This window comes from Salmo salar, chromosome ssa23 (genome assembly GCF_905237065.1).
Source record: "Salmo salar chromosome ssa23, Ssal_v3.1, whole genome shotgun sequence".
Taxonomy (NCBI): domain Eukaryota; kingdom Metazoa; phylum Chordata; class Actinopteri; order Salmoniformes; family Salmonidae; genus Salmo; species Salmo salar.
This window is the reverse complement of record NC_059464.1, coordinates 30,046,889-30,054,750: the sequence shown is the minus strand read 5'-3', so window position 1 is coordinate 30,054,750 and position 7,862 is coordinate 30,046,889. Positions and strand designations below refer to the sequence as shown.

At 43.2% G+C, this 7,862-nt stretch overlaps 1 protein-coding gene across 5 annotated transcripts in view; it reads left to right on the top strand.

The window, feature by feature from the left end:
- The first annotated feature begins 289 nt into the window (after nucleotides 1–289).
- LOC106584373 (F-BAR domain only protein 1) overlaps nucleotides 290–7,862 on the top strand; it is a 43,396-nt gene continuing 35,823 nt past the window's right edge. For all 5 annotated transcript variants that reach the window (XM_045706030.1, XM_045706028.1, XM_045706029.1 and 2 more), the window contains exon 1: nucleotides 290–440. The gene's annotated coding sequence lies outside the window, so the exon portion shown is untranslated. The remainder of the gene's footprint in view (nucleotides 441–7,862) is intronic.

Genomic DNA, 7,862 nt, shown 5'->3' with positions numbered 1-7,862 from the left:
CTTGAAAGACAAATGGCATTACACATTTTATCTATGAGGAAATGTGAATATATTATTATACCCCCTTTAATCTGGCTTTCAATACGTCCGTTTTATTGATGGAAGCCCACGTTGGCCAACACAGCCGTGTACAAACAAGTGGGCGTTATGTTTAGAATAATATTTTTTTCATCCAATTGGCGCATAGAAATTGTCGAAGACCCGCCTCCAAATGGTTGCTATGCCTACAACATCGCGCTCTAGGCTTGATTGACAAGTATGTCAACCAATAGGGACAGATGGGTGGGAATTTGCGCGCACACTGAAAACTGCCTAGAGATATTGTACCTCTGCCTACTATCAAATCACTTTGGGCATTATACAACTGTGGCTGGAGCTGGACAGGTGAATGACTGAAGATGGAAAATGTACTATAAAGGTTTTCCAGAAAAAAAATACAGGTAATGAACTATTATTTAGGCTGGGTCCTGTAAAATAGCTTGCTTTGTAACTAGCGCGGGGAACTGCATAATGCCTTGCCGTCTTCAGCAGCATGACAGAAGACAATGTAGAATTCAAGCTTGCACGCTATCAGTAGCAGACAACTGACAACGTTTTGACCTAAGCTTGCTGCCAACCTTTAGCTGGATATTGGTAATGTTATATTATTAAATGATCAGAAATATAGATTGAGGTTTACTTGTTATATTTGCTAAGTAGACCGTTTGATGGCTAATTATGGAAAACTACTCAGGGTTAAGTGCCATGCTCAAGGGCACATCGACAGATTCCGGTGACTGGCTCAACGCTCTTAACCGCTAGGCTAGGCTACTTGCCGCCTCATCAAATGTATTATATTTAAAGGTAGCGAAATTAGAGACTCGGCTAATCGAATGCTTTGACAATGTTTATTTTGATCATGTGAAACTTGTTTGATGATGTTGCTGGTTGGAAGAACTAAAAGTCACCTCTGACTGTCACTGTTTTGGTGTTTTTCAGGGGGGTTAACATTTTATTTTTATTTTTTTACTGTGTGTGTGTGTGTGTGTGTGAGAGAGCGAGCGAGCGAGAGTATATCGCTTATATTCATCTTGGTAGAATCATATCCTCCTGGGATAGTCCAAAATTTCAACAGCAATCAATGACCTCAGAGAGACTTATCTAATGACCATGATGTTGATGTTGATAAAAGGTCTATAAAGTTACTGTGACTTAAAAACCGTTCCAGAAATTGCCAGGTTTTCTATTTAGCATTGTATGGAATACCCCGTGTAACATTTTCATTTTAAATAATCATGATAGTGTATGTAAAATTCCACATTGACACCTGTTCTCCAATTGTGTTTTAACCTACTCAAAGTAAGATATATATATATATATATAATGCCAATAGCTGTTATTCTAAAGCAACTAGGCTTATATGAAAATGCTGTAGGAGAGGTTGATGAATGCACACTTGATGTTGTTTCTTTATTCAGATTGCAATCTACATGGTTTTCTAAACAGAGAACAGAACTTCATAGAGACAAGTTTCTTGATCGGTGTTGAAAAAGTAATATAAGTACTGATATTGAGAGGTGAAGAAAACCCTCCCTTATGTCTTGATCAAGTGAAACCCTCTACTCTGCTAGTGCTGAGTGGTGAGAGAGCATAGTGATTCATGGATGTGTGGGTGGGACTGGGAATGAAGAGATGTGAGGTGGAGAAGTTTCAATTAGATTAAGAAATATATACCAACTTCATGGCCTCTTGCCAGTTGACTTCATGAGTAGTTGAGTATTTAGTTATGTATTCCGCAAAGCATTTTATCTTTCAAAAAAATCATGTTTATTTATGAGTTGCACTCTGAAAGCTTAACCTACCTTTCTGTCTCATCTCTATTAACTTTTCATTATGGAGAGGCAGATATTCACCTGATAATCATAGTGGGAAATATGGGTGGGTTGAGGTCCAGTTTCTAATCAGGTACCTATTGAAGCCAGCTCAACATCCCTTAACTCAGAACCTCTGCATCTGAAATCATAACCATCCAGTCGTTCTGGAGGGGTGAGCTGAGGTTGTGTGGTGCTTGCTGCTGCTGGTCCCAGTAGGTAGGCCCTTACTGCTGGAGATCACACTGAGCTTAAACAGTGGAGGCTTTTTCCCCCGCCAGGCCTGTTGATCTGGGGCCAGGCAGGCACCTTAGCAGCCTCTCTCTACCCGCTGCCATCATCAGGTCCCTGCTAGCTCTCCTCCCAGAACAGAGACACATCTGTAGCATGCCACAATTACAGCACATTTTTCACCGTCAGATACTATCCACATCACTCAGCCTTGCCTCGGCCCCTAAAAGGCTGCGATGTGGGGAGCAGCAAGGAGGGAGAGAAGAAAGGCAAGGCCAGGGGGAATAAGAGTCCTACTTTGCATTTAGATTAGAATTGACTGTCTCGCTCTGTATTTTGCTGTTGATTAGCCTAAAGCCTGATCAGAGCCTTCCTGCAGAGCCCGCCACCTCAGCCTGCGAGGAGAATACCATATCAATATAGGGGGGCTAACTCCGCTCTGCAATCAGAGCACTCAATTCTATCATTTTATGGCGCTGGGGAAAAGAAGCTTATCACTTGATCCTTAACTAGAATCCTTAGTTGCTACATACATTTTAGAAATGATAAATTAATCATATATATACCCATTGATTCTTTAAGAATATAACTTATTAATGTCTCATGAACTTTATTCAACTGTCATACCCCATCAGAACCCCAAAATGTAAGCTTGTTTTATGCCAATGTTTGTAAACAACGTAAATGTAAACAAACACTGTATAGCCTCAAAACATGGTGAAAATGATACATTTGATCAGTCCTTAGTATTTGGTATTTTATGAGGATCCCCAGCGTCTTTCTGGGGTCCATAGCTTTGTCTATGAATTTGAGAGTGGTTACATTTCCCCAACTCCTATCTTTTTAGTGAAATGGGGAGAACGCTTTATTGTTTCAATTAAGGATTCTAGCTTTAAGGATTTTCAGTCCTCATGATTTAGCTGGCTCCCTCTGCCCTTGCAGCTGGCCCATACAGTATAGTATGGTGCTACTGTTGTTGGTGGTGAATTAATTATGGAGATCCCCTGCCTGTAATGTAAGCTACAGAGCTGCTGGCCGTGGACTCCCTGGATCTTGCCAAGCAGGGCAGTGCCTGAGCCTGTGTAGCCGGTGGCCATGCTACTAAGCATAGGGTCTCTAGCAGATGGATCTCTCTGGCCACGAGTATCCACCGTGGGGCTGGCTGCAGGAACAGACCTCTCTATGTTGGGTTACGGGTTCACTTCAAGCTGTGCTAAGTGGACCAGTGATAAGTGGAGCTCAATAATAGACTTTCCCAGGTCGAAATGCATCACAGGTTGTTGACATGGTGACTGACTACTGTGACGTTAGATCTATTTTGTGGAATTCCAGATAATATGGGATGTTTGTGTTGCAGTAGGAAAGGAGGAGACTTCTGATGTTGTTCAGCACCTTGTGTTACCATTCATGTTTCTAATCTGGGTCACTCAAAAGCACATGGTGACCCAAAAGAGAACCATGCTGAAGGAGATGAGATGGTGCCTCTTATTTTTTTTTTCTGGTTTCTGTTTTGTCATCTCAATTAGCAGCTGGACTATGGAAATGTATTCTTACCTAATCGATTTGTATGATGTTTTGTTATGCCATGTTCAGACATCCATTCTGAATGGACTGCCAGTGCTCACCATGCTGTCATGCTCTACTCAGTGCTGGGTCTGTGCTGGAAGTGATGCTTGGCAGGCTGGCTCCTTGTCATAGACTGTACTGGACTGCACCGTATGCTACAGGGAAAACAACACATTCAGCTCCAAACAATGAGGTGCATGGAGGAGAGCATACTCAGGTTCTGCCTGATTATTCTTCTGCTGCCTGGGTAGAGGAGGGAGAGAACATTTGACACTACCAGAGGTTTGTTCATATGTACAGCTTGATGGTGTTGACGTCCAAATTGATGCAGCAACAGCACATTACATCAAGCCAGTGAATAGGGAAATCAATGATTGCATGTAGGCTACGTTTAATTGCAATTCTGATGAACATGGGCCTTTGTGCTGAGACTGTTCTGATTAACATAGGCTTTGTTGAGAGTGCCATCCTGGCTTCATTAGGGAATGCATCGGCGACATTGTCCCCACAGTGACGGTTCGCTTCTTCCCAAATCAATCTGGATTAACACTGAGGTTGGCACTAAGCTAAAGGACAGGGCTACTGCACACAGGGCTAACCCAGACAACCCTTACGCAGGGGCCCCATCTAAATCAACGATGTTGCAGTGGAGCGGGTCGAGAGCTTCAAGTTCCTCTGTGTCTAAATCACGAAAGACTTGGTACACACACAAGTGCACAGTCGTGAAGAAGGTGCCTCCTCCCCTCAGGAGGTTGAAAAGGTTTGGTATGGGCCCTCCAAATCCTCAAAGTTCTACAGCTGCACCATTGAGACCATCTTGACTGGCTGCATCACTGCTTGGTATGGCAACAGCACCGCCCTCGATCGCATGGCGCTACAGAGGGTGGTGCAGACAGCCCAGTACATCACTGGGGCCGAGCTCCCTGCCATCCAGGACCTTTCATATCAGGCTGTTTTGAAAGAAGGCCCGGAAAATTGTTAGACTCCAGCCACCCAAGCCATAGACTGTTGTCTCTGCTTCCGCATGGCAAGCGATACTGACATCAGTCACTGGTTTCATCAATAAGTGCATCGATGACGTTGTCCCCACAGTGACCATACGTACATACCCCAACCAGAAGCCATGGATTACAGGCAACATCCACACTGATCTAAAGGGTAGAGCTGCCGCTTTCAAGGAGCGGGACTCTAACCCTGAAGTTTATAAGAAATCCTGCTATGCCCTCCGACGAACCATCAAACAGGCAAAGAGTCAATACAGGACTAAGATTTGAATTGCAGTACACCTGCTGTGGCAGGGCTTGCAAACTGTTACAGACTACAAAGGGAAGCACAGCCGCGAGCTGCCCAGTGACGCAAGCCTACCAGACGAGCTAAATTACTTCTATGCTCGCTTCAAGGCAAGTAACACTGAAGCATGCATGAGAGCATCTGCTGTTCCGGACGACTGTGTGATCACGCTCTCCATAGCCAATGTGAGTAAGACTTTTTAAACAGGTCAATATTGACAATGCCACAGGGCCAGATGGATTACCAGGACGTGTACTCTGAGCATGCGCTTACCTCATCACTAAGTTAAGGACCCTGGGACTAAACATCTCCCTCTGCAACTGGATCCTGGACTTCCTGACGGGCTGCCCCCAGGTGGTAAGGGTAGGTAACAACACATCCGCCATGCTGATCCTCAACACTGGGGCCCCTCAGGTGCGTGATCAGTCCCCTCCTGTACTCCTTGTTCACTCACACCCAGACAGCCGTGAAGAGGGCACGACAAAGCCTATTCCCCCTGAGGAGACTGAAAAGATTTGTCATGGTTCTACAGCTGCACCATCAAGAGCATCCTGACTGGTTGCATCACTGCCTGGTGTATGGCAACTGCTCGGCCTCTGACCGCAAGGCACTACAGAGGGTAGTGCAAAAGGCCCAGTACATAACTGGGGTCAAGCTTTGTGCCATCCAGGACCTCTTACCAGGCGTTGTCAGAGGAAGAACCTAAAAATTGTCAGACTCCAGCCACACTAGTCATAGACTGTTCTCTCTGCTACCGCACAGCAAGCTGTACCGGAGCGCACCCCTTAAGCTGCTGCTACTCCCTGTTTATTATCTATGCATAGTTACTTTAACTCTACCTACATGTCCATATTACCTTGACTAACCGGTGACCCTGCACATTGACTCTGTACTGGTACCCGCTGTATATAGTAGAGGTCAACCGATTTAATCAGAATGGCCAATTTAATTAGGGCCGATTTCAAGTTTTCATAACAATCGGAAATCGGTATTTTTGGACGCCGACAATAATAATATTTTGTTTCACCTTTATTTAACTAGGCAAGTCAGTTAAGAACACATTCTTATTTTCAATGACGGCCTAGGAACGGTGGGTTAACTGCCTTGTTCAGGGGCAGAACGACAGATTTATACCTTGTCAGCTCAGGGATTCAATCTTGCAACCTTACGGTGACTAGTCCAACGCTCTAACCACCTGCTTTACATTGCACTCCACAAGGAGCCTGCCTGTTACGTGAATGCAGTAAGAAGGTAAGTTGCTAGCTAGCATTAAACTTATCTTATAAAAAAACAATCAATCATAATCACTAGTTAACTACACATGGTTGATGATATTACCAGTTTATCTAGCCTGTCCTGCGTTGCATATAATCGCTTAGGTACACGTTGCTCCAACCATAAACATCAATGCCTTTCTTAAAATCAATACACAAGTATATATTTCTAAACCTGCATATTTAGTTAATATTGCCTGCTAACATGAATTTCTTTTAACTAGGGAAAATGTGTCACTTCTCTTGCAACAGAGTCAGGGTATATGCAGCAGTTTGGGCCGCCTGGCTCGTTGCGAACTGTGAAGACTATTTCTTCCTAACAAAGACAGCCAACTTCGCCAAACGGGAGATGATTTAACAAAAGCGCATTTGCGAAAAAAGCACAATCGTTGCACGACTGTACCTAACCATAAACATCAATGCCTTTCTTAAAATCAATACACAGAAGTATATATTTTTAAACCTGCATATTTAGCTAAAAGAAATCCAGGTTAGCAGGCAATATTAACCAGGTGAAATTGTGTTACTTCTCTTGCTTTCATTGCACGCAGAGTCAGGGTGTATGCAACAGTTTGGGCCGCCTGGCTCGTTGCGAACTAATTAGCCAGAATTTTACGTAATTATGACATAACATTGAAGGTTGTGCAATGTAACAGGAATATTTAGACTTAGGGATGCCACCCGTTAGATAAAATACAGAACGGTTCCGTATTTCACTGAAAGGAAAAACGTTTTGTTTTCGAGATGATAGTTTCCGGATTCGACTATATTAATGACCTAAGGCTTGTATTTCTTAGAATTAATTATAATATAATAAACACAATGATTTGATAGAGCAGTCTGACTGAGTGGTGGTAGGCAGCAGCAGGCTCGTAAGCATTCATTCAAACAGCACTTTCGTGCGTTTTGCCAGCAGTTTTTTGCTGTGCTTCAAGCATTGCGCTGTTTATGACTTCAAGCCTATCAACTCCCAAGATTAGGCTGGTGTAACCGATGTGAAATGGCTAGCTAGTTAGCGGGGTGCGCGCTAATAGCGTTTCAAACGTCACTCACTCTGAGACTTGGAGTAGTTGTTCCCCATGCTCTGCATGGGTAACGCTGCTTCGAGGGTGGCTGTTGTCGATGTGTTCCTGGTTCGAGCCCAGGTAGAAGTGAGGAGAGGGACGGAAGCTATACTGGCAATACTAAAGTGCCTATAAGAACATCCAGTAGTCAAAGGTATATGAAATACAAATCGTATAGAGAAAAATAGTCCTATAATAACTTCTTACCTGGGAATATTGAAGACTCATGTTAAAAGGAACCACCAGCTTTCATATGTTCTCATGTTCTGAGCAAGGAACTTAAACGTTAGCTTTCTTACATGGCACATATTGCACTTTTACTTTCTTCTCCAACACTTTGTTTTTGCATTATTTTAACCAAATTGAACATGTTTCATTATTTCTTTGAGGCTAAATTGATTTTATTGATGTATTATATTAAGTTAAAATAAGTGTTCATTCAGTATGGTTGTAATTGTCATTATTACAAATAAATAAATAAAATCGGCCGATTAATCGGCATCGGCTTTTTTTTGGGGTCCTCAAATAACCGGTATCGGTATCGGCGCTGAAAAATCATAATCGGTCAACCTCTAGTATATAGCCTC